The 27,529-nt window shown below is 46.4% G+C and overlaps 1 long non-coding RNA gene across 4 annotated transcripts; it reads left to right on the top strand.

The window, feature by feature from the left end:
* LOC106509601 lies at positions 8,282–26,910 on the top strand. Of its 4 annotated transcripts, XR_002341992.1 has the most exons (5): positions 8,282–11,081; positions 21,100–21,278; positions 23,503–23,897; positions 25,045–25,138; positions 26,445–26,910. It is a non-coding gene; the product is annotated as an uncharacterized LOC106509601 (long non-coding RNA). The 4 variants fall into 4 exon arrangements; XR_002341993.1 differs by lacking the exon at positions 23,503–23,897; XR_002341990.1 differs by having other exon boundaries at positions 25,045–26,910.

Below are 27,529 nucleotides of genomic sequence, written 5' to 3'. Positions count from 1 at the left end.
ACACCTTTGTCTCCTTGGTGATGGGGAAGATGAGGGGAGGGATTTAAAGGATGTGTTGTGTTTCCAGGGGTCATCTTGATTCCAGGGTTGCTCCTGTGCAGGCATCTCCCCTCCTTATCCATCGCTGCACAGTTCACGTAATGGCTTGGAATGTTCACTGTCTGACAGCTTCTGTGGGAAGGCGGGGGTCCAGGCTGGACTCAGCTGGGTCCTCTGGCTCAGAGTAGCTCCCAAGTTTGCAGTCAAGGGGTCAGCTGCACCTGCAGGCTTCTCAGGCTCAGCAGGCTTCCCAGGGGAGGTTCTGCTTCCAAACTTACTCACACTGCTCTTGGCAGGAGTCAGTTCCTTGCCCTCTCCAGAGGCTGCCCGTGGGTCCTTGCTTTGTGGGCCTCATAGGGCAGCATATGGCGTGGCAGCCTGCTTCATCAGAGAGAGCATGTGGGAAGAGCAACAGCAGGAGTGAGGGTCGGTGCTCGCTGTTTTCTCATAACTAAGCCTGTAGGTGGCATCCAGTTCGTTTTGCCTATTTTATTTATTACGTGTGAGTCACTCGGGTCAGCCCGCACAAAAGGGAGGGAATTACCCCAGGGTGTGGATATGCAGTGGTGGGCAGTCGGCGGGGCTGCCCACACAGTGTCTGAGTTCTTTAATCATGGAATTAGGGATTCTCCAAGGCAGTGACTCCAGGGATGGTCCACTGACGAGACCACCAGCAGCAGCAGCAGCACCTGTGAGATGCTTTGAACTGTGCTAAGCCTCCGATGCACGGTCTCTGGGTCCGGGGAGCCCTAGCTTTTCCCCACCTTTCAGGTGATTCTAATGCACGCTAAAGGCTGAGACACACTGCCCTGGAACCATGGTTCTCAGAGGATGTGGAAGGGAATTACCTAGGGAACTCATAGAAAACGAACTTTCTGGTTCTTACCCCAGTAATTCTGATTCGGCAGGTCTGGGAAACCGCCTAGAAACATGCCTTTTAAATGAGCATCTCAAATAACCCTGATACTGGTGGTTTACCCTCACTCTGAAAGGTGGGGACGTACACGGTCTAGCTGTAGGGCTTTTCGTCTGAGCCGCAGCAGCTTGGGTTTCCTGGCAGACCCTCTGCCTTGCTTTCTAGCTGCTGGGGCCAGTCGGATGATTGGTGGTAGAAGCGGGGATGGGGTGGTGAATTGAGTTAGCAGTGCGTCTCAGGCGTCAGATTACTCTCTACCCTCTTCTTCTCCAGGAAGAAAATGAAGTTACCTAGTCCACCACCAAGTAAGACAGATGTGGTTTTGCTCCCACTGCAAACCGTAAAATGCCCAAGAAGGAGGGATGTTGAGGATGAGTTGAATTTCCCACGCAGTGTCCTTTCACCAGCATTCCTGGGAGACTGACGGGGCCCCTGTGCTCCAGGATAGTCACACATCTTGTATTTGAGTAAGGCGTGCTCGGCCCTGGGACTCATGCTATGAACCACCCCGGCTCTCCCTTTCCCCGCTGACCTAGAACTCTCTTCTGACCACATGCCAGTTCCTATGCCTCTGTTAGTGTGGTTCCTGCAGCTGGTATTGGCTGGTGGGTGGAGAGTACAGTGGGTCATTTTTGTACTTAATGGGATTTAATGTATTTTAATATTGCATTAAGATTCTTATTTTTCCCGACAGCTACCTCTTACCTTTGGCTCACTTTGAGCTTTGAGTTGAAGTTTCTTCTCGCATGAGTTTCTCTTTGGCCAATTGCTACACATGTACGTACAGTTACATAAATACCTACACCTGTATATACATAAATATACAACAATGCCTACAAACACACACATGCATGTGTATATGTGAAGGGTATTGTATCTACTCATTTTACATTCACTGGGAAACTTGGTTACAATTTTCTGATTCTGTGTGCTTTGGTTCATTTGTAAAGCTGGTAATTTTGCCTTTAACGAAGTCAGATATAAAAATGTTCAGTACATTTCCAAAAAAAAGGATAAGACTTTTTTTAAAATGAGAAAAACCTTGTACTGTATCATTGCAATGACTACATCCCATATGCAAAGACTCTACTAAAGTAGTCTTTAAAAGTGTCTGAAAATCCTGTTTTAAAAATGTGATGAAGTATTCCCCCCGGAATTGTGTGGATCCCATTTTTCATGATCCACAGAGAGTGAGTGAAGTGCTATTTGGATCTGGTCTCTTGTAAAGCAGGTTTTATTATACACAGGGAGGAGACAAAGATGGGTCAGGGACTCCCCCGAAACTCAGTGGCCTGCCCACTCCCGGCTCCTTGCATCTAATCTATCACCTAATCTCAGTGAAGAACAAGGCGGGAATTACAACATTGTGGAAACACCTGTAACATGTTTTCTCAGCTTTCAGGTATTTTACTTCCTTTTCCAACCATGTGAACACTTGGAAATCTAATATTGCCTTTATCCTTTGCTTATTTGCTTTTCCATTATTTTAAGATGTCTTTATTGTGTGTGTGTACTTGCTTGTGCTTTGAAAGTAAAATCTAACCCTTGTGTCAGAAGTTCACCTGGGGGAAAAGTACATGGGGAGGGGAGTTTCAGAAATGAGGGAGAAACAGCCCATCAGCGTGGGGGCGGGGGGGGGAGACCTCGATTTCGGTCTTGCATTTGACCTTAAATCGTGACGTGACCTGGGCCTATCACTTCAATCTCTATACACTATGGATCTGATCTCTAATATAAAGCTATGACCTCTGAGTTTCTTTTCAGCAATGTTATTTCCATGCCATATGAGTAGGAAGAGAGATTTGTATCTGGGAGATGAAGTCATATATTTTTATGGCCCAGTTTTTTCCTCTTCTTTTTACAGGTGCGTACACAGAAGACCAGAGCAGTAGTTTTCTCCCAGCCACACGTGTAGTTGTGGTAACGGCAGCAGCACCCTGGGTCTCATGACCCAGGGACTCAGCCGCAGAGATGTTTTGCTCAGGACAGCTTTCATAGCTGTGCGCATGTGTGCGTGTGCACATGCTTTTGTCACATGTGCCACCCAAACAATTACTTACCAGTTTTTTCTAAGTGGATTCACTTCCTTTATTCATATAATTTTATGAAGAATGCTAGTCTGGGTAGAAGAAGAACTTGTACTGCTTTCTGTAAATAGAATTTCATAAGTAAAAATACAGTGAAAACAAAATAGTGCGCTAAATTCAAGCTAGATCCTGTTGCTTATGACAGATGCCCAGCCGAGTCTTCCTCTGGCCTTATTCGAAAGGGAAGAAAGGAGTTCCCAGGGAGTGTTCAAGACAAACTAACACGGTTCCCGAGAAGTTAGGGAGGACAGGAGGCCTTCGGAACCCCTGACCTCACAGTGGGGTCGGTGCTGCCTGGTGCCGTGTCTGCGCGCACAGCTTTCACTCCGAGGAAGCCGGGACTGGGTTGCATACAGAGGAAGGGCAGATGTGAATATGGTCCAGGACGGAAGCACGGCGATGGGAGCTGCTTACAGGGCACAGGGAAAACTTGGGGAGAGGGAGCGAGGGTGTCAGGGAGGACACCCTGCAGGAAGCGACGTTGAAGCTGAATTCTGAGAGTCTGTGCTGCAGCCTGAGGGCTGACAGACGGAGCATGTGGCAGGAAAGGCCCGGGGTGCTTTCTGGGAAGAGTAGTGACTTGAGCAAAGCTGGGGCAGGGTCAGGGAGGTAGGGAGGGGAAGCCAGAAAAGTCTCTGGGAAGGGGAGCTGGAGGCAGATCTCGAGGACGAGGGGGAGCCAGGAAAGGTTAGAAGCAAGAGAGCTGCACTCAGATGTGTGCTTTGGGAGATGAATCTAGAAGCAGCCTGAGAATGGACTGCAGGGCCCGATTAGGACCTGCCTACTGTGTGCAGCAGCACATTCGAGCTTGTCATTTGGATCTCACCAGCTTGTCCTCTAGTCCTCTCTTGGTCCAAGGTCTCAGGTCACCACCTGGCACGCAGCTGTCACGTTTCCCTCGTCACCTCTGCTGCGGTAGTTTGTCAGCCTTTCCCCAAAGTTTGGGATCTTGAGTTCCTTCCCTGTTGGTAATTGCTCCCATTGAGATGTGTGGACAAGGGAGAGGGAGGGAGGAGGCATTCAAGGGGCTGAGCCGTGTGCTCCCCCAGCGAGGGCAAGGGAGTCAGGCGTACTTGGGTTAGAATCTGTCTCTGACTAGCTGTGTGACCTTCAGCAAAATGCTGACTTCTCTGAGCCCAGTGTTGTTAAACACACGTGAAAGTACAGAGCAACTTAGCGCCTGGCACTAAGTGTAAACTCTATATGCTCTGATAGATTTGTCTTCCTTCTTCATTTCATAGATGAGGAAATGGCTGAAGCATATCTGTCTTTGGGGAAAGGCCTTTACCCAAGGGGGAAAAAAGGCCTGTTTCGAGACTCAAAACAAATGAGGCTGTTTTGAAAGTAAATTAATAACATGGTTCATGTTCTAAAAATGCCTACTGTGATGCCACCCATTATTTATTTTAAAGTTCAGATTTAAAGTCTTTTTCGTACTAGGTTTTATTTGCCACTTTGCAGCTGAGTCATGTGTTCTTTCTTTCTTGGTGTAAGCCTTTAAGTTCAGAAGTACAGCCAGCCTTAAAGTGGCAGCTGGGACCTCTGGGCCCACATTCAGGGGCACCTGGGCCTGAAATGAGCCGAGTGACTCTGGGCAAGTTACTGTACGCATGTCAGCCTCCAGTTAGACTATGCTCAAGTTTTACTTGAGGCCTTGGGCGTGGGCGGCTAGGTGTGAGCCTTCAATTTCTAGCAGCATTCATCCTGAAGCAGGACTAAGTAGATTCTTGGCAAGTTTGTCTGGTTCTAGGGTCCACATCTTAAGACAGGGGTGTGTGTCAGGAGTGCTCTTCTCTCAGAGCGTTGACCTCTTAGTGAGGCCTCCCTCTTGGTCGGGTGGGACAGTCTTATCTTTCTGAGGCTGTACCCTGCTGGTCCGCCCTGCTAGGCACTTATCTTAGAAATCAGGGGGCATGTAGAGGGTGGGGGCTGCTGGTGGTCCCAGCTCGGAGAACATGCAGTCAGTTCACCTTCCTCCAAGGGTGCCCAGAGGAGCAGAGACCCATGGCTGCTTAGGGGCTGGGGAGGCCCTTCGCAGCTGTGAGGTGTGATGGGGCCGAGGTGGGACCACAGTAGCATGTGTGGCTCAGCCTCCAAGATTACTTTCAAGGTGAGAACGCGGGCTCTCACTTCGAGTGCTGCCTTTGACGCGTTCGTTGCTGAGGGCATCAGGGTAGCCCGAGGGGTGCGTCCTCCCAGGTGAGCTTCCAGATGGGGTTCAGGAGGATGGTGAGGTCACAGGGGCAAGAAGCAGAGTCTCTGTCCTCCTACCGGTGTCCTTTTCCACGAGGAGTCAAGGGTTCCAGCAGGGGGCAGCAGTGTCTCTCCTAAATGGTCTGTCGTTACTGAAGAGTGTACCTAAGGAGCTTTGGATCAGCCTAGAACAGTGGCTTTCAAAACTTCTTTTTTAGGCTGTGACACACAGTAAGAAGTGCACTTTATGTTGTTTCTCAGTATGCATATGCACAGACATACATGTTTGACAGAACACCATTTAGTGCTTATAATATGACATGCACTTTGATCTATTCTATTCCATTATATTCACTTTTGAAAACATTGTGTTCTAATTAAAAAATACCCAGTTTATTACCTGCTAAACTGATTTCTATATACACTAACCTGCAGGTTGAAAAGCACTGACCTGGAGGGGGCTTCTCAAAAAGCACAAGAGGGCTCTGGCTTTTATTCTTTCTTATATATCATTTGATGGACAACTTTACTGAGACCAGAGAATGTGTACATTTCAGTGTCAAAATAATGGTTGACATTGTTGGATGAGTATCATGCACTAGACCCCGAGAAAAACCTCTTGGAGGAAACTGTCGTGGACTCCACAACACGAGGAAAACGCTGTTGTTGTTATGTCTCCATTGAGGGTTAGAGAGTGGAAATGGCCTGAGTCCACAGGGAGTATGTCAGGGGTTGAAGTGAGGTTTGAACTCAGGTCTCTCTGGTTCTGAAACTAGCATGTGAACCTGTCGTACCGTATTGTGCATCTGTGTCAGGTGATCCATCTCTGGGACAGGTGCCGTCACTAATGTGATCATAAGTAGAAACAAGGTTAAGACTTGTTCAGCAGCCTGGAATGTTGGCCTGAAATCAGTAGAGTGATGCTGGTGGGTCTCAGATCACTCCAGAGCAGGACTCGAGAGCCGATCTTCTAGGAGGTCGTGAGGAAAACCTGGAGGTTATCACTGATCACAGTCTGAAAGAAATGATAAGCTGTCTGCCCCAGATGGAAAAGGAAAGGAGACATGGAAAGGTAGAGGCTAGGTCAAAACAAATTAGAAATTAGATTTTAAAGACTGCAGATAAGGAGCGGGGTGAACTTGCGAAAGGCTCCTGAGCCAGGAGTAGAGGACCATGGGCCCCTGAGAAGTGAGGCGGCCGGGGGGATGGAGCCGTGTGGGTCCCACTCGGCGTGGCGCCTGTGGCGTGTGGCAGCTGCAGACACACGTGAGGGAACGACCCTCTTTTGACATCACGGGAGGCTGGTGGGAAAGCCTTTGGGCTCCAGTGTGTCTTATGAAGCAAATAGCCAGGAGAAGCCCATTCTCCTGTTGAGACGCTTTCACTCTGATGCATAAACAGTGTTAGAAACAGGTTTTTTAAACTGACTCACAATATTTAGGAGCCCTTATCTGTTTTCTTAATCTTCTGTTTTATTTTCATTTGGGATTGCAAAAATCTTCTTATGCAAATTCATACCTATTGTAAATTCTTTATCTATGGAAAGATTTTTAAATAGGTGATTTCTTCTATCTTTATTTCTAACATTTTAGATCTAAAATATGATATTTAAACATGATGGGAGTTCCCGTCATGGCTCAGTGGTTAACAAATCCCACTAGGAACCATGAGGTTGTGGGTTCAATCCCTGGTCCCCGCTCAGTGGGTTAAGGATCCAGCGTTGCCATGAGCTGTGGTGTAGGTTGCAGACACGGCTTGGATCTGGCGTGGCTGTGGCTGTGGCGTAGGCCAGTGGCTCCAGCTCCAATTCCACCCCTAGCCTGGGAACCTCCATATGCGGCGGGTGCGGCCCTGAAAAGACAAAAACAAAACAAAAAAACCATGATGAATATGATTTTCAACTACTTTACCTTTCTTGCATGGGCCAGATATTATGTATGAAGGTGAAATTTTTGTTCTTGCACTTTCTTGTACATTGAAAATGTTGAGGTTTGTTCATCTGGGGAGATGCTCCCAGGAGTGCCCCTGATGTCTCTGCACACTGTCCCGGACAGTAGTGACACCAGCTACATCTGCATTTCTGGGGGCTGCCAAGGGCCAGGCTGAAATAACAGCTGCATGGTAACCCTGGTGACTGAACAGCTGCTTATGCAGGAAGCAAACAAAATGGGCTTTTGTCTGTCCTAGAATGGGTAGCTTTGGGACTCTGTGGGGGGAGGGAGGGAGAGCCGAACAGAGGATGAGTGGGAAGACCTGCGTTTTCCGTTGTCTTCAAGTCCTAAGGGATTATGGGGCCTTAGGGGCTGACCCTCTTCCAAGCCCTGTGCCAGTCCTTTCTTTTCTTTCTGGTTATGTAAAGTCTGCGCCTCTCTGTTCTCGTGGTGTCCTTAGGTTAGGCTCTTCCTCTTGTATGTGCTCGTAGATCCCTGCACATTTATCACAGTTTATATTTAATTATACCGCCTGTGTGGCTTTTTAAAAAATTCCTGTGCACCACCTGGATTGGAAGCCCCAAGAGAGCAGGGACCTTGTCTTGGTCACTCATCTATTTCTAGAGTGGTTCCCAGTATCTGACACGTGGTAGAATCTCAATAAAGGTTTGATGAATGGATTAATAAAAAGTGAATGAATGAAACTTTTGATTCAGGTTGTGACCGCTTCTTATCACCTATGAGAGGGAAAAAGTATTAAAACCATAATCTACCTGCTTTTTGCTCGTGAATGACCTAGGGAATCATATGATAGGGCTGCTCACACTCAGAGCAGGTGCTCAGTGAAGGTTTATGGAAACTAATAAGCATAATTTTCATTCGTTTAGGATGAATTGCTGTAGAGGTACCGGTCTCTTCCTAATTTTTCTTTCGTCTTTTTTTTTTTTTTTTTTTTTTTTTTGTCTTTTGTTGTTGTTGTTGCTATTTCTTGGGCCGCTCCCGCGGCATATGGAGGTTCCCAGGCTAGGGGTTGAATCGGAGCTGTAGCCACCAGCCTACGCCAGAGCCACAGCAACGCGGGATCCGAGCCGCGTCTGCAACCTACACCACAGCTCACGGCAACGCCGGATCGTTAACCCACTGAGCAAGGGCAGGGACCGAACGCGCAACCTCATGGTTCCTAGTCGGATTCGTTAACCACTGCGCCACGACGGGAACTCCCTCTTCCTAATTTTTAAGGAAGTAGCGGTCATGACCGGGATGATCAGAGTCTCTTACGGAGCCCCTGCCCGGTATGAGGCGTCTGGTGCTAAGCAGTGCACCTGCAGTATTTGGCTTGATCCTCTAAATGACCCTACATACAGAGGAGGTTCATATCGCCACTTTCCAGGTGGAAGAATCAAGGCTCAAAGTAGTTAAGATACTTGCAGATCTAAAACCTGTTCTTTTTGACCTGAAAATCAGCGTTTTTAATAACTATATAATCTGGTTTCAGATTTTCTTCTTTAGAACTTAGGATCTTGAAGAAAATGATTTTCCTTGTGAATATTTGATAGTTCCTCTTTGTCTTTAAGGAAGAGAATGACCAGGAAACCTTAGGGCAAGAAACTTGGTTTATACAAAGATTAATCCACCAAGCATCACAAAAGATCCCATTAGGGCCCAAGGGTCTTTGGAAGAAAAGGCACCAGGGCACAGATGATAGCTTTAGGGTATCTGAGGGCCTAAGTGGGCAGAGTGTTATTTCAGAATTCCAAAGATCCTTCCTTGGTGAATCATAAATTGGGGGAGTGGTGAAACACAGGGCAAAAACCTAGTCCCTGGCTCTGAGTATCTGCTGGTCTTCTTGGAGGAGAAGCTCTGGGAAGGGGAGTCTAAGTCAAGGCATAGCTCCTGTGGGACGGTGGCAGCAGAGATGCAGGCAGCCAGCCAGCCAATATGCAACACCTTTGTGTGCCAGACTCACACGCTAGTGAGGAGAGTGGCATGGTCTGTAATGACCTCTAAATGGAGGTCAGGGGAGCCTAGGGGCTCCTGAGTGGGCCAGGGTCCCAGATGTGTGGTCCCCTTACATCATTGACTTCTGCTGATGGTCTCACCCCACCCAGGAAGTAATTGCACAGTATAATTGTTCATATGGAACACACAAGCAAACAAGTTTAGAAAGGTTAAGAAAGAGATTAACTCTTACCCAAAGTCTCGCAGGCGGAAAGTGGCAGAGTCGGAGAGTCGGTCAAAGCCTCGTCCATACTGCAAGTATTGTGTAAAACTGAAGCTGGACTCTGGCTAAATTGCGAAGAACCTCAGCTAGATTGGTCTTGTCCGCCCGAGTATCCTGGCCGGGAAGAATGGTGGTGTCATTGCACTGCTTATCAAATGTGGGATCTCAGAAGTTTTTAAGCTCTTGTAAAAATGAGGGTGATGATAGTACTTTTCGTAGGGTTCTGGTGAGGTTTAAGTGCGTTAGTACATGTGAAGGGCTTAGACTCATGCTGGCACATGTCATCTAAGTGGTGGCTATGATTGTGTGGTTCTGTTGACAGGCATTTGTGAAGAGTCTGCATGAAAAAGAGAATGAATTCCGTTTGGAACACGCAGAGCAAGCGTTTAGTTTACCCCCAGTCCAGCTGGACGTGAAACCAGTTGAATGTCCATTTGACCTTATGTGCCATGAGGTCGGAGATTGTCTGGCTCACCCCTGTACCCACAACACGAGAAGAGTGCCTGACCTGTGGAAGGTTCTCATACTGATTTCTTGGGTAAATGAATGAATGAATAAACGAAGGCACGGTAGGCATTCTTTCGGGTATAAGTTGTACGTGAATAGCAGAGTTCAGTTGTGTGCCCTCTGAAGGTCACCAGCAGGTGTGAGGTAGAGGGGTCTGCAAGTGAGAGTGGTCTTCCTGCAGAGACTCCCAAGGCTGTATGGCCTCCCTTCCCTTTCCAGATCTTACTGAGTGGTCACTCCTGGCGTTCTCTGCCAGCCAAACTGCGTTGCCAATCCCCAAGAAAATACAGGATCTTTTTTCCTGTCCTTTGACTTCAAACTGGGGTCAAAGGCCTTAGGCTGATGTGAAAATAACTAAAGGCCCTGAGCAGACAAAGGCCCTCCTGCAGCCAGCGCCCACTGTAAACACTGGCCTTCCTTTCCTCTAGCCTGAAGCTTCCAGGTACTTCCCTGGGCCTATCGTGACCTCTCCCAGCCTGACAGTCTGGTGGCTGCAGCAGGTCCCGGTGAGTGTGTGGGAAGCGACGGGGGCTTCTGAGGGAGGTGACAGCTGGCTCTCCGAGAAAGAAAACGTGTGTGCCCATGCATACTCGAGTTGATGGTGCATTGTACTTTTCTAAGGGCTGTACAGCACACAGCTTACAAGTGGAAATAGAATATAAATGCTTTTATTGTGAATTTCAAATAATTGATTCTCAGATAAGACATTCATTGATTTACTCGGAACCCTTGTATCTGGAGTCAGCTGTGGTTGCAGCTGGATAACAGGAGCACTTTGGACATTAATTAAACATTAACATTAATTGATGTTTTCATTACTAAGGTGAAAGTGAAACAACAAAGAGGTTGGAAATCACTCATTTGTTAATAGTGTAAGTGACTTTTTCCCTGAATTTGAAGGAATATTGCCTCAGTTTTTTGTGCTCATCACCATGGAGCAGGTACAGACTTGACAGAGCTTAAGTGTCATCTCCATTATCATCACTGCTCTTTAACTTCAGACAGTCAACAAAGCCAAGGATTAAGTATTGATTTGTAACATTCACAAGTTTCTGTGATACAAACACTCCCCCCCCTGGGTGATTTCAGGCCTCTGAAGTGATGTCAGTGAACATCCGGCTGAGAAGGACGAGCCCGCACCACACAGGGTTTCTGTCATACGCACAGGACATGTGTCCACAGCCTTGGTAAGCAGAGTCCACCAAATTAATCAGAAAGTGATGAGTTTTGAGTAGTTATTGCCGCTTTTTAAGGTGATGTATTTGATCATAGGTTTATATTCTTTATCTAGTGTAACTTTTATAATAACGACTGCCTTTAACAACAAGCTCACCAAATTCCTGAAATTTAGTAATTGGCTGTCAGGAGTGGGTTTGAGCCCCCTCTGGCTTATCATGACCCCGGCCTTATCAAGGGAGATAAGGTCAAGAGAGTGAGCAGGCATGAGGCCCAGAGGTTTGGTCCATGAGCCAGTGCCAGCACTGGAGGTGACATGGGACAAGGAATTCCTGGGACCACCAGAAATGGAAGACAGAGCAAAGAGACCCCTCTTATTTGGGAAGAAAAGTCAGTTCTCCTGGGACCCTCTTGACTCACCCCACCCATAACAGTTACTCCTTGGTGTTTTGTGTCTCCATAGATTTTGTGGGTTAAAGCTTGCCTAGCATAATGTAGTCTGCGCTAGTTCCTTGGGTTTTCACGGGAGCTTTGCAGAGGTGGTGGTGATGGGAGTTTGCCTTATCAGAAAATCACCTGCGAATGAGTGCATCCTCACAAAACAGCTCTAGGCAGTTGTGATCTCCCTGTGTTGGCACTTTCCTCTTGACCCGTGTTTAATGGGGCAGGCATTTTGACCTCTGTCCTTTGCACTGAGGATGCTTTGCTTCTGTGCTTATAACTGCAAGCATTTAAAGCAGCAACATGGTTGAATTTTTGTCAAGAAATCTTTTACTTAATTAAGTCTCATTAAGCCATTTTAATTAATTGTCTTCTTAGGGCTGCACCTGCAGCATATGGATGTTCCCAGGCTAGGGGTCTGATTGGAGCTGCAGCCGCTGGCTTCCATCACAGCCACAGCAATGCCAGATCTGAGCTGTGTCTGTGACCTACACCACAGTTCACAGCAATGCCAGGTCCTTAACTCACTGAGCGGGGCCAGGGATTGAACCTGCATCTTCATGGATCCTGGTTAGGTTCGTTACTGCTGAGCTACAACTGGAACTCCACATTAAGCCATTTTAATTTCAAGACCAACGTTCAGTATTGTGCAGTGAAACCATTTCTATTTTTTGTCACTTCTCTTATTGTTTTATCAAAGTCAGTTTTATAGTCAACCTTTACATGTGAATTTTTACAAGGAAGGCTTAATTTATTGATTATGATTATCTGTATCAAATGTAATCATCAAATATTAGCTTCTGCCAGAGTGATTTTCTGTTGTGGCTTTATTTCTCTAAGTCCAATTTTTCTGGGTCTCATTTGGTTGATCTGAACTTTGTTAGGACAATTTGATTCTTTTGTCAATGTTTAGTCTTTAACACATTTTGCTTTGTGTAGTTTAGCTGTAGTCAGTTTTACTTTGAACGGAATATTTCAGACAAAGTGATGAGATACAAATGCTCAACCACCTTAAGCATCTATGGAGGCCAGGATTGCAGCCGGTAAAGGCAGACTGGACCAGATCTGAATGAAATACCGTGAGCTAAGTTTTCATGCATAACAGACAAGCAGACAGGCAGATCACTGGTAATTGTCAATGATAAGCATTTTATTTATTTATTTATTTATTTATTTATTTTGTCTTTTTAGGGCCGCACCTGTGTCATATGGAGGTTCCCAGGCTAGGGGTCTAATTGGAGTTGTAGCCACCAGCCGACACCAGAGCCACAGCAACGCGGCACCAGAGCCGCATCTTTGACCTACACCACAGCTCATGGCAACGCCAGATCCTTAACCCACTGAGCAAGGCCAGGAATCAAACCTACAACCTCATGGTTCCTAGTCGAATTCGTTAACCGCTGAGCCACGATGGGAACACCAATGATAAACATTTTAGAGAAATGGCAAAATGCTATTTTGCGTGAAACATGGAGCATAATGATTTTCTAAAACTACCCAAAGCTTTTGAGCTGTGCGTGTAACCCCCACTAAGGCATCCTGACCCTGGCAGGCCCTCGGCACATGTTGGAGGGAGTCAAGTTAAATTGGTATGATGTCGCTAAAGAACCTGGGCTCTGGGTCAGGTGACCTGGGTTCTGAACCCTGCTGTCACTCTCTGTGTACCTGGATAGGTCCATTTCCGTTTAGGTCTCACTTTATCACTGTCAGAAGATGGGTTGGACCTTTGTGAAAATCCGAGGAAATCTGTGATACCTGGCTTTAGAGTTACACACACCCTCGTTTCGCATATAACTTCAGAGAGTTCATGGACCCTTTAATGGCTGCCCAGGGATGATGGGATAAGAACACTCAGCCCAGGTGATCTGTCAGGGCCTGTCCAGGATCGACTTGCCAGGACTTAGGTGACATGTGTATATATACACGCACATTTGCCAGGTAATGCCTGAGAGCTGGCACACACACTATTTACGGAATAAAAATGAAGAAATCCTCAAAAGAACTATCTGGAACCCTTAATACACATGATTAATTCATTAATGTTATCAGTGGTTAATATAGTATAGACCTGGGGGTTATGCTGCCTGAATTAAAATCCCAGCTCCGTGCATCATCTTGGGCAAGACACTTAACCAGTCTAGGCCTCAATTTGTGCATCTGTAGTATGGTAATATTAATAGTGCCAACTTGATAGGGCTGTGGTATGAAATGGTAGATACTAAGTTGTTACTTCTTACTGCCTCTTAGAACCAGTGCTTAGGGAGTTTTAGGTCATAACAGGTGGTACCTGTTACAGTCTGGGGTCTCAGAGACCCTCTGGTTCAACTGTTGCATTTTACGAAGAGCCTGGCCCGAGGTCACCCAGCTCGCTTGAGTCAGGACTGCTCTCAGAGGCTACTCTTAGACACTGGGAAGAATGTCAGCTGACACGATAGCATAGGCATGTCCCTTTCCAAAGCAAGAGGAAGCCCGTCCTGTGCTGTGTGTGTAGGGTTTTCTGACGCCAGCTCTTTCTGCTCGGGAGGGACGGTGGAGTGATTCAGGGCACTTTGCGCATCAGCAGGTTCAGTTTCTACAAAAGCGGTTTGCGAGAGCCTCTCATTCTCCCTGGAAATGAGTCACTCCAATTCTAGTTACAAGGCTTCTCTGACCCTGGCTTCTGGGACTGACTGCCCCACCTAGAGCAGGCATTTCAACCACCCAACTGCAACATTCGGGCATTGCTTATTGTCACCGCCACTAAAAGAACTGGTACCTGTGGGAGAAACCCTTCTGACCCAGTCCCCTTAGTCTTTAATTCAAGGCAAAAGCTAAGCTGGAAGCCTGCCCCGGACCCTCGTGAGCTCTCCCAGGCCCCAGGCAATGCAGGGTGGCCCGTGGAGACGAGAAGACGAGAGTTGGCTTTGCTGCTGAGGGCACTGTGGGTTGTGGAACTGGTCATGGCTGTGCTACCCTTCTTTCGTTGCTCAGGGCCGGGGAAGGGGCGTGTGTCACCCACCCATAAGCACCTCCCTGCCCCGGTGGTTTCAGCAGCTTGTAGGCAGTTACAAGAAGAGCCCTGGGCCCACTGCCCGCCCCGTGGGGTCCTGAGCAGGGCACCCAGTCTCTCAAGCCTTGGTATCCTCATTTCCATGACATAACTCTTTAGAGAATTGAATATTAAAAATAATTATAGATAATCTGAACACTTAATAACCACAGTATTGTTAATAGGAGTGCTTGCCAAGGACTGCCTGTATTTTTGTGCTTGTCTTCAGCTTCGCAAATGACAGGGCTTTATGTGACCCTGTCGCATCGGAGGGGTGACCTCACTTGATCTTCAGAGCCCTGCCTTGTCACCTGTCGAGATGAGGAAACAAGAGGTTAAATGAGTTTCCCACAGCTGAGGGAGAGCAGGCCCGGGATTGAACCCCGGGGAGTCTGACGCCAAAGTCTGGTTGTTCTTCCATTGGGCTGCCTCACTTGCTTTCTGCCACGCTCACTGGTGTCAGGCCTTGCACCATCTTAAAGGCACTTGTAATGCGTTTATCCGCACACCACACGTGGTGTGTGCGTGTGGAAGCTCACAGAAAAGAGTCTTCTAAGAAATGTGTTTACTTTTAGCCCATGCGAAGTTACCTGGCTTTCATAGTGAATACCCCTGGTGTTTCAGAGGGAAATATTAAAGGTTTTGGGGGCTCAGGGGAATTGGGGTCCTGCAAGGCCTATGGAACGCGTTGACGCATATTCAGCAAGTAACTCTAATCCGAGTTTTAGGAAGTTAATTTTTTTTGTGAGACTTGACTAGACTTCAGGCTTGGAGTCAAGTTGGCTGAGCACTGATACCTGGTAGTGTTGGGACCTTGCAGACTTGACCTAACTTCTTTGCATCTCAGTTTTCTCACCTGGAAAAGGGGGTATTCTAGAACCTACCTCACAGGGTTGCTCTGAAGATGAAGAGAGATGACGTATTTAAAATAACCGATAGCCTTGTACATAGCAAATACTCCGTAAATAATAGCACTAATAAATTTTGCCCCGTGTATTGTATAATAAATAATGACAGCTGATGTTGATTGAGCATTTCCTAGGTATCAGGCACTGGGTTAAGCACTTGATATGCGTTGTCTCGTTTCATGCTCAAGACACCCTTGAGGTGGGTAATGTTAACATCTCCATTTTACTGATGGGAAGCTGGGGCTTGGGGAATTTCAGTAATTTGTGTAAGAGCTCACACTCTGTGAGTCACAGGGGCAGGGTTTGGACGCAGCTGATCTGACCCCAGGGCCATGCCCTTTGCCACCGGGCTGTTCTGATCGCTTTTGCTCCTGACTTGGCTTCTTGGCAGTCTTGCCTCCAGGCAAACCTAGTCACTCAAGTCTCCTTTCAACTAATTGACAGTACAACATCGTGTGTGTGTGTGGACAAAGGCCTGCTCAAGTACGAGGAGAAGTATGAACATTTACACGTGGCGGAAATGAGGCTCAGAGTCACACGTCTGCATTTCCAAAAAGGAACTGTTAATCATCTTAACATGAATTTTATTTTCTCATTTTTGAGTGTATTTTAAATGGCAGATATCCTAGGGGGAGAAGGACTGCCCGTGTGACTAGAGACAGGAATACGTCGGAGAAGAAGAACAGAGCAGCCCCCCACCCATACGTTCTGCCCTGAAATCTCAGTTGAGGCTGTCTCAGTCTCTGCAGTACGGTTACCCGGGAGAGAGGGCAGAGAAAACGTGTGTGAAGGGGATGCGAATGGAGTGAGAGGAAAGCTTGTTTGGAAATGAATCGTGGGAGGAAAAGACGCCCCCACCCCGTTGAACACACACACGCACACATGCACACACACGTGCGCACATGTACACACGTGTATAGCCTCCTCCCCACCAGAAATCCATTCTCTTCTGATGTGTACCCCATTCTCTCCCAGCGCACGTGGATTGATCGTGAGGGTGGTTCCTGAGTAGCCTGGTTCCTCCTTAGCACGTGCCAGCCGCCTCTTCACCCCGACTGCAGAGTCTCTTGGGTCTGTTGTGTCCTTGCCCGGAGTCCTCTGACGGGATTCCCAGCATCCACGCACCTGCATCCACAGCACACAAGCTAGTCAGGCAACTGCAGAATTATGCCAGTGACTGCATTAACATAAATAGCAGTCTGACAATGTCAGATAATCTCCCAGACCCAGATTCAAGTTCTCCCCTCAGGGCAAACCCCAAGAATACACAGTTCTTTTGGCCAAGCTCTGGCTACTCTTAATGATTCAGTAACTGAGGTGTGATTTTTTGGATGTGTGGGAATTCAGACATGTTCCCAGCTGGGTTTCTGTCGCTCGAGAGGTGGGTCTAAGTTCAGATCTCAGCTCAGGGTGCTTCGTGTCTGTGCCGCTTTAGCAAATCACTTAACTCTTCTGAGCCATGTTTCCTGCAGCTGTAAAGTGGGAGTAACAAATACCTGTATCGTAAGACTCAGACGTTAACGAGGTAACATGTATAAAACGCTTAGTGCAATGCCTGGAATATGGGAGGTACTACCTTATGACTATGTTTAAGACTGTTACTTTAAAAATGACTCATAAAGGGAATTTAATGACTCCAGAAAGAACTTGGAGAAATTCAAAGAAAATAAGTTACAAAACAATGACAATAGCAAATTCTTCCATGACTCAAGACATTTGTTTTGTGTGTTATGTGTGTTTCTATGAGCGTGTGGTTGAGGTTGTTTTAAGCTCTCTCGTGTTTGGGTTCAGTAGGGCACAACTTGATCAGAGAAATCAGCATCCCACATCCAAAGAAGAAAGCAGAGTTACTACCCTTAAAAATTGGAGTTCCCAGGATTATGTTTTTTGAACCATAAAGGGGGACATGTGACCTGCCCTAGGATTTCTGTGCTCTTCTGTGATGGGAGAGGCAGCTTTACAAGGTATGGAGTTGATACAGTACTGTAACTTCCCCCAAACTCCTGCGATTTAATGGAAAGATTGTTTGAAATCAGGATAATTTTGAAAAACATAATTACAAGAGCTCTAGACCTAAAGTTACAGGCAAGTATTTGGAGCCAAGATGATAAAACTAGTTTTGTAATACATTTTTTAAGACTCAACTTCATTGTTTCACATCCAGTGTGAACGTTTTCAAATTCAATAGGAAAAAATAAATCCCAACTTTTAAAATTTAATTTTGTGGTATTTAAAACCCAGGAATTTAAACTTTTATTAAGAAAGGGCAGAGCCTTGCATAAATGAGCATAAATGACTTGTGAGATCAATTCAGGGTCATAGAAACTTGAAAAGGAATCTGAGGCCGTGTTCCAGTTATTTATTGTTGTATAACAAGCCACTCCAAAACATTGTGATTTCAAACAACACCTTATCATCTCCCTTGGTCCGTTGAGTTGCCTGGGTTCATCTGGGAAGTTCTCTCTTGGGGTCTGTCATGTGAGTGCATTCAGATGGTGGCTGGGGCTGGAGTAATCCGAAGACACTGGGCCAGGCATCCAAGCCAGGTTTCTCAAAAGCTGGTGGTGGATGCCGGCTGGTAGCAGGGAGCTCAGCTGGGGCTGTGATAACCGAAGTGCTGAGACATGGCCTTTCCACGGGGCTTGGGCTTCTTACAGCATGGTGGCTGAGATCCAGAAAAGAGCATTCCAGGAACTGGCCTTTCAGGAAACTAAAGTGGGAGCCCTTAGACTTCTTAAGACCTAAGTCACACAGTGTCACTTTGCTTCATTCTGTTGGTAGGCAGATCCAGCTTAGATTTGGTATTGCTATGGGAGGGATGACTTGGTGGCATGAATATTGGGATGTGTGGTTCATTGGGGGACATCTTTGAAGAGAAAATACCAGAGGAGCTTTACAAGACCAGATGGCGCTCTCAATTAGGGTAGGATTTTTGGAAATTACTTTCTTTTCCATGGAAAAAGAGGAAGATGCTTTGTTGCCCGCCGTTCATAAAATCCAGTTGGTTTCCTTGAGCCTTTCTCCGCGGAGCTCCTCGCATGCATTCACAGATCTTATTATCTAGTGAGGCTGGGAGAAATCAACTTTCTCTCTAAGAGGGGAGGGATGGTAATAGGCGAGTCATCTTCTCTTCTCCCAAACTGGGCAGGTGTGACTCTGCCCCGGCCAGAGTCAGGTGCAGCAGCGTCCTCAGGCTTTTCCTGTGGGCATCTGAGGAAGTGGAAGTGAAGATGCTTCCCTTTAAGTGAACTCAGTATAAAAGCTTAGCTGAGCCACAGAATGATTTTTGGGTGAAACAATCCCACGTTCTAAAGAACCCCTCAGGCTGTAGATGAGCCTTAGAACGAGGACATGACTGGCAACCTTTATGTACTGGTTACGTGGTATGTCACTGAATCCCTCCGCTGCCTTCATGGTAAGGTTCCCTTGTTTTTGTAGTGCTTCCTAGCACCTATTTTTTATCAGTGGTTGTATGGAGTGAGGTTCTTAGAAAAGTACCCTAAGTTCGCTTGAGTGGGAAACCCAGACGGCTGTGTGGGGCTCGAATGGACCATGCCCGAGACCGTGGATGTAAAGACCACGCAGGTCCCCCCGGGACGGGCCAGTCTCCCCTCTTCTGGAAAAGCCATGAGAGGGTTTCATCTTGGGTAAATAACTTTAAGTTTATTCATGCATTCAGCAAGTGGTTATTAGATTCTTTCGATGAACCTAGCACGACCCCAGGCTCTAGAACGAAACCGGTGAACAAAAGTCCCTGCCCTCCAGGAGCTTAGACTCTAGAAAGTATTTCCAGACATTCCCAGTGGTGGCAAATGGAACCAACCTTTGTTCAGAACGAAGATGGTTGGCAAGTATGGTTTTTTCCCCATACGCAGGTAAGTTTCAATGATTAAATTTAGAAGCATTTCTTCTAAAAAAGGGAGACTAATAAGATGATTGTGGAAAGGATCTAAAATAATTTCAAATTTGAGAAGCAAGCACAATGAATTCCCATGAAAGAGATCAGTTACCAAGTTAATTCTTCATTTTCCAAAAATCGTTTCATAAACAATAGCTCCCTGGCATGGAACTGGAGTCTTTGAAAACTCTGCCTCTCCTCAGAGTTCTTGATATGACCTCATCTTGTTGCATTGTTAAATAATCTCAACCCTTTTGGGTGTAACTGATTTAACAAGTTAACACTCGATGCTGTTTAGACAGCATGTCCCTTGAAGGAGCAAGACCGGGCAGGCCTGGGTGATTACGGCATGGGAATGGGATTTAGGCCCCTCGAGTCTGGTTGCCTGAGCAATTCTCATTTTTCCACCGGGCCTGTGACACCTACAAGTCACCCAGACAAACGACTTAAGCAGTTGTTGAAGATACCAGTCATTTAGTCAGAACCGTTGTGAGCATAAATGACTTGGTTAAGATCCAGAACCACTTTTACATAGTTCAACACCATTTTTTGAGGACCTATTTTATGCCAGTCCGTATAGCTAATAGAAGTTCCTACCCTGGCAAGCCTGCCTTCCAGGGCGGCAGAGAGCCCGCAGAACCAGTGGGTGGAGGTGGGCGTTAGTACCGGGAGGAAGGAGACGGGGATGTGTGACAGGGAGGGAGTGGGGCTTCCTCGCAGACCCTGTGGTGGCCTCACCAGCCGGCTGTGTCTGACTGATCCATGTTCAAACCAGCCTTTAGATGAAGGCTGTGCAGGATAATGAGAACCCTGGATGTAGGGTTGGAAGTTCTGAATTCCCTAACTAGCTTTGCCCCTGACTCCTTTGTGTGATCTTGGCTTTTCAGGGCCTCTGTTTCTTCATTGACTGTCATGAAGAGCTAGGACTTGGTGGAAGAACTTGAAGGTTCTTTTATTCTAACCTTTAAAAATTACGTTCTCCGTGCTGTCATTTAATAATCCTGTGACCTCTGCTGGGAGGTTTTAAGAACGCTTGGGCTTGGTGAGATTGCCCACAGAAAGCCAAACTTACTAGCAACGTCTGCTTTCTTTTCTTTCTTTCTTTTTTTTTTTTTTGTCTTTTTGCTATTTCTTTGGGCCGCTCCCGCGGCATATGGAGGTTCCCAGGCTAGGGGTCGAATCGGAGCTGTAGCCATTGGCCTACGCCAGAGCCACAGCAACGCAGGATCCGAGCTGCGTCTGCAACCTACACCACAGCTCACGGCAAGCCGGATCATTAACCCACTGAGCAAGGGCAGGGACCGAACCCGCAACCTCATGGTCCCTAGTCGGATTCGTTAACCACTGCGCCATGACGGAAACTCCAACGTCTGCTTTCTTATCCAGGCTCGGTGTTTAACTGCTTTCCGATTCCAGAACTTTTTCCCATCCATTTTTCTCCTGATCCTCACAAAAATCCTTTAAAGATGAAGAAACAAGTTTAACGTAGCTGAGTAACATACACAGTTCCGCCTGGGCAGTGAGGAATCTACTGAGCGGAGCCCTAATGAGAGACCGTTGATCACGACTGGATCCAAACAGCCCTCCTCAAACAAGATTTCCTTTTTTTTCCAGTCTGAATAATATTCCGGGGTGTGTGTGTGTGTAATCTCACTTTCTCTGTTGCCGTGAGAGTGGGTCCTTAGGCTGTTTCCATTCCTTGTCTGCTGTGAGTGACGCTGCAGCGAACATAAAACCTGCCATTGTCACCGCAGGGATGAACCTAGAAGGCGTGATGCTGTGTGAGATGAGGCAGACGGAGACAGAGACCGCGTGAGAGCCGTGTGCGCGGTCTGCAAACGTCAAACTGTGAGAGGCAGTGAGAACAGCCGTTACCGGGGGCTGGAAGTGTGGTGTGTAGGGACATGGTCAACGTTTCGTGTATGCGCTATGGGTAAGTTTTGGAAATCTAATGGACAGCATTACATTAGTTAAAAATATTGTATACTGGAAATTTGCTAAGAGAGTAGATCTTAATTGTCACTCCCCACGCCCCCCCTCACCAAAAAACCATGGGAAGTGATGTATATGTTAATTAGCTTGATTGTGGTAAACAGTGCAGTGTTTACATAATCATTATGTTGCACAAAGTGGTACATGTAATTTTTGTCAGTTATACCTCAAGAAAGCTAGACATATATATTTTTGAATATATTTTAAATAATATTTTTATATCGGCACTACCCAAAGATCTGAATCAGTGACGTTTAAGTTCCTTTCAGACATCAAGGTTGTGCATTTGTGTCTTTTTTCTAAAATCGCTCTAGAGCTAGGACTCTGAGTCTCGTGCCACAGAAACGATGGAGGGGTGTCTGTAGGTCACTTTTCCCTCACCAAGGACATGAAGGCCTTAAGTTGATGGAGATGTGACAGTGTTAACCTATACAAAATGACATTCCACTCAATTAAAAACGAAGGTGCCTGGGAATGCAGAATGGAACAGCCACTCTGGAAAATGCTTTGACAGGTTTCTTAGAAGTTGAACATCCACCTAACCCACCCTTCTATCCTTGCCACTTACACTAGCGAAATGAAAACTTGTGCACCTAAAAAACACGTCAAAATGTTTATGGTGGCTTTGTTCATAGTTGCCAAAGTAGGAACACTAGAAAAACCACCTCCCGGTAAATGGATAAACGGTGGTACCTGCACACAGTGGAGTACTACTCAGTAATAAAAAGGAACAGATCCTTGATGCCTGCACCAACTTGGATGATTCTCAAATGCATTATGCTAATTGAAGGGAGTCAGATTCAAAAGTTACTTACCCCGTGATTCCATTGATACGACATTTTGGGAGAATATAAGTTCAGAGAAGAGATCTCTGGTTGTAGGTCCTGGGGGTGGGGGCAGGGTTGCTCATCAAGGAACACAAGGGAATTGTGCTAAGTGATAGGACTGTCCTGGATCCTGACTGGGGACAGGTAATACAACTGAGTTCATCTGTCCAAGTTCATAGAACTATGTACCTAAAAGGATGAATTACATTGTCTGTAAATTATGACTTCAAAACCTGACAGCTTCAAAAAAATAGTAACGTATATTTGCGTGTGTTTTGATTTTAAAATGTTTTGAGTGACAGAAAAGAAAATCATGGACTTGGAGAAGAGACTTGTGGTTGCCTGATGGGAGGGGGAGGGAGTGGAGGGATCGGGAGCTTGGGCTTATCAGACACAACCTAGAATAGATTTACAAGGAGATCCTGCTGAATAGCATTGAGAACTTTGTCTAGATACTCATGTTGCAACAGAAGAAAGGGTGGGGAAAAAATGTAATTGTAATGTATACATGTAAGGATAACCTGACCCCCTTGCTGTACAGTGGGAAAATAAACAAATTATAAAAAAAAATGTTTTGAGTGAATAGCTCTCTGTTAGAAGAGCACCTCATTTTTACACAGTGTTTGTTTATTTATTTATTTATTTATTTTGCCATTTCTAGGGCTGTTCCTGCAGCATATGGAGGTTCCCAGGCTAGGGGTCGAATCAGAGCTGTAGCCACCGGCCTAGACCACAGCCATAGCAATGCGGGATCTGAGTCACATCTGCAACCTACACCACAGCTCATGGAGACGCTGGATCCTTAACCCACTGAGCAAGGCCAGGGATCAAACCCGCAACCTCATGGTTCCTAGTTGGATTCGTTAACCACTGTGCCACGAAGGGAACTCCGCACAGGGTCTGTTTTTTTAGGATATCAGATGGGGTCAGAATCAATCATAGTTCCATCAGGGAGAATCTCAGTTAACCAGATCAGCTTGCCCGAGTTGGGGGGACCATGAAAACCATTTAGAAATAATCTATGAGTAACCTTTCATTGCTTCTGTCTCCAGGACTCACCTTATCCTTGTTTGGTAATTTTTTTTTCTTTTTATGGGTGCATCTGTGGCATAGGGAAGTTTTGGGCCAGTGGTCATATTGGAGCTGTAGCTGCCGCCTGTGCCTCAGCCACAGCAACACTAGGTCATTAACCCACTGAGCCAGGCCAGGGATCCAACCTGCATCCTTACAAAGACAACACTGGGTCCTTAACCTGCCGAGGAACTCCTGTTTTGTAAACTTTTAAATGCTACCTTTGTAATGTATTGTGCTTTTAGCATCATTGCTTTTTTTGACCAGTTTCAGATTACACACTGTTCGAGGTCAGAGAAGCGAGTGGAACACGTGGCATGCCAGGTCGTGCAGGGAGCAGTTTTCCCTTTAGCGTCTAAGCTTTTTGAGGACGGGTACTTAGGAAGAAGTTTACCTGTGGCACCAGGTACAGTTGCTTTGAGGGCGGGAACACCCACTAAACCTCTAAGCAAATGTGGAAATTTATCTTTCTTGAGGACACAAGCTGACAAATTCCAGCCTATATACCAACCTGAAAGACCAAGCAAGCCTTGGAAAAAAAATGAAGCGCTGGCCAGTCCAGAGCGAGGCAGAAGATTGAGTCAGGGGTTTCATCTTAGTCAAAAGGATGCACCTTCTTCTTCTCCCTCCTGGCACATCTGCCTCATGAGTCCTGAGCCCAGGTGAGGCCCTCAGGGTTCTCCTCAGTGTAGTTCTTCAGGTAGTCGTCGTCAGTGCACCAGAGATGGCATTTGTATATAGGTCCTTTTGAAACAGAAAGAAACAAAAGGTGAATTAGACTGGCTTAAGTAATTTTTTAAAAAAGAGGAGTTCTCGTGTGGCACAGCACTGCCGTGGTGCTGGTTTGACACCTGGCCCATGAACTTCCATATGTCAAGGGCGTAGCCAAAAAAAAAAAAAAAAAGATTACAGATGAAATTAAAACTGCCAATCATCTGACTTTATTTTTTAACTTTTAATTTTTTTTGGTCTTTTGTCTTTTTAGGGCCACACCTGAGGCGTACGGAATTTCCCAGGCTGGGGGTTTAACCAGATCTAGAGCTGCCGGCCTACACCACAGCTCACAGCAACACCGGATCCTTAGCCCACTGAGCAAGGCCAGGGATGAACCCACAACCTCATGGTTCCTAGTTGGGTTTGTTTCCGCTGTGCCATGATGGAAACTCCACAAGAAAGGCCATCTGAGTTTAAATTATAAAGATTATTTAGGAAGGCACAGAATAATCTTTACTAAAAAAAAAAAGAAGTGTATTGGCCCACGTGACTGAAAACCAAGGCCGTTCCAAGAGCGGGTTGGCGGTACCTCGCAGCCACTGCCGTCTCGTTTCTGCTTTCCCGTATTCCCGAGATGTGGTGACCAGCAGCTCCACATCTTACATCCCAACTCCCCCAGTTTTGATAGTAACAGCAAAGAAAGCACCTTATCCCAGTGCTTTGGGCAAGCCCCCCGGGGCTAATGATCCCCCTGGCAGGGTGGGATTGCACTTTGCGGTCACGTGGGACACTTGGACCCCCAAAATGAAGCACATGGGAAGGGCTAGAACTCCCCCAGGTCGGAAAGTAGAATATTTTATTGGAAGCTGCATGTGTGGTTCACTGAGATGAAGCCAGTGTGTCCTCCCTCATCTAAAGTCTGATCACTCAGAGCATTTCAGCGCCCAGGTGTGCAGAGGGGGGACGGGCCGCAGCTGATGTCCTGGAGCAGCCGTCTGTGTCAACTGAGTCTCAGGGTCAGCAGGCTTCCACGGGGCTGCCCCAGCCCCCAGTGCATTTGCTTCTGGGTGCTCCTTGCTCTCTGCCTCTTTCCAGGTTATCGTCCACTCAGGACCTGGCCTGTCCTCTCCGCTGCCGTATCCCAAGCCACAGTCAGCTTCATGGCCAGGTGACATTCAACAGAGACAAGGTGAGAGTTTCTCAAAACTCTTCCTTACAAAGGCAGTTAAAAAAAAAGAAACGAGTGAAGCAGAGTAAAGCAAAGTATAGAATTCAAAATGCCTTAACAGGACGTGTTTTGTAGAGCCCGTGATTGAATGCAAATCAAGGAAACTTGGCCATCGGACAGATCCCAGAGTGTCAGAGCAGTGAGGGACCTTCAGAGAGTTTCCAGCCCACCCTCGTGACCTTGTAGACGGGCCCTCGAGCCTGGGAGGGAAGGACTTCCCCAGAGTTAACATCAGCATCAGCGTCAGTGTCAGAGCTGGCCCAGGACCCGCATCTTCTCCTGGTCCAGTTCTGTTTCCAGACATGATGCTTCTGCTGTTCCAGCCTCCTAAAACGGTCGTTCCTCAGGCCCGCATGTGTTGAAATAGCTCTTTTTTTTTTTTTTTTCTTTAGCAGTCTCTGTGCTAGCAAATAGATTTTTTAGCAGTCTCTACGGAACAGATAATGCATTCTTTTGGTTTCCAAATCAAATATTATCAGGGAATGGCATAAAAAGCCTTTCTCCTTCCCCTGCCTCTGTTTCTCCTATCTATAGACAATGCTTCTTCTTAGCTTCTTGTTCTTTTTTTTTTTTTTCCTAGGAATTTTTTTTGCATATGTAAGCAATTTGATGAAATACTCTCTCCCCCCCTTTTTTTTTTAAACACACTGTATACTCTGATTTCGCTTTTTCCCCTCAAGTTTTTATCTAGGAAAACTCCCCATATGAATGTACAGGGAGTGCCCTCATTCATCTTTGCAGCAGCAAAGTTTTCCATTACCCAATGGGGATCCTAGTTTATTTAGTTGGTCCTCCAGGGGTGTCAATTTTGATGGTTTCCAACATTTTGCTCTTATAAACAACACTGCAGGAGATACCTGTGTATACCTGTCATTTCGTGTGTTTGTGATTCATATATGTAAGATAAATTCCGCAAAGATGAAGTAGAAGAATCTTAAGGGTATATGTATTTGTCGTTTTGATAGACGTTGCTGAATTGCCCCAGTAACCGTCGTGTCAGTGTAGACTCTTATAATGTTTGCAAGTTCCTCTTTCTCCAGGTCCTCTCCAACACAGCCTGTCAGCAGATTTCATATCTTTGCATATTGGATGATGAGGAGATGGTATTTCAGTATTTAAAAATTCAAGCTATAGGAATATTAACGTTAATAACTGAACCGAATCTCCCTCCTCATTGCTTCTGAATTCCCTTCCCAGGATACACTCACTTTGATTATAGGGATCTCATTATGTAATTTCTTTTTCTTTTTTCTTTTTTGCTTTTTAGGGCCTCCCAGCTTAGAGGCCACATCAGAACTGCCAGCCTACGCCACAGCCACAGTAACATCAGATCCAAGCCGTATCTGTGCCCTATGCCTCAGCTCACAGCAATGCTGGATCCTTAACCCACAGAGTAAGGCCAGGGATTGAACCCAGCATCCTTATTGATACGAGACAGGTTCATAACCCGCTGAGCCACACCGAGAACTCTGGTAATTTTTTTTTTTTAAACTCAAAATACATCCTTCGCATTATTCAGAACAGCACATATCTGCCTCATTCATCCATATAACGGTTATTGCATTTATTAGGTTTTAGATCCTGGAGATAAAGCCCTAAACAAAACCAGATACTTTCCGTGTCTTGTGGAACTTGTATTCGCTTGGGAAGACGTTAAAAATGGATAAACAGGGAGTTCCCGTCGTGGCGCAGTGGTTAACGAATCCGACTAGGAACCATGAGGTTGCGCGTTCGGTCCCTGCCCTTGCTCAGTGGGTTGATGATCCGGCGTTGCCGTGAGCTGTGGTGTAGGTTGCAGACGCGGCTCGGATCCCGCGTTGCTGTGGCTGTGGCGTAGGCCGGTGGCTACAGCTCCGATTAGACCCCTAGCCTGGGAACCTCCACATGCCGCGGAAGCAGCCCAAAGAAATAGCAAAAAAAGACAAAAAAAAAAAAAATGGATAAACAAGTAGACTGTTATTTAAGAAAATGCGAAGTGTCTTGAAGACTACACAGGGTGACTCGGTGACGGGGCTAAGGTGGGGACATGGCTTGCCCCCCCCTGGTTGTTAGGAACACATAGGATAATGGCTGTTGAAGGAGCAAAGTGCTCTCCCAAGCTTATTGTTGCTAGTAGTAATTTGTTTGATTAGTTCGTTTTGACCTGAACTGACCTGCTGCCAGGGTATTTTGTAGACAGAACTTTCAGACCACCGTGAGTAGTGCTGCAGAGGGGCTGAGCTAGAGACAGAAAAGGCCCTTCCAGTTCCCCTCATGGGCTGGTGCTAGAAACACAAATGTCAGTCTGATTCCTGAGGACGAGAGCCAGACTCAGAGGAGAGAAGATGGTCTCCTCGCTTTCACCAAGCCGTG

The sequence above is a fragment of the Sus scrofa genome, chromosome 2, assembly GCF_000003025.6.
Source record: "Sus scrofa isolate TJ Tabasco breed Duroc chromosome 2, Sscrofa11.1, whole genome shotgun sequence".
In the NCBI taxonomy this organism is placed as follows: domain Eukaryota; kingdom Metazoa; phylum Chordata; class Mammalia; order Artiodactyla; family Suidae; genus Sus; species Sus scrofa.
The sequence above is the reverse complement of the archived record's forward strand: the minus strand, read 5'-3'. Positions and strand labels throughout refer to the sequence as shown.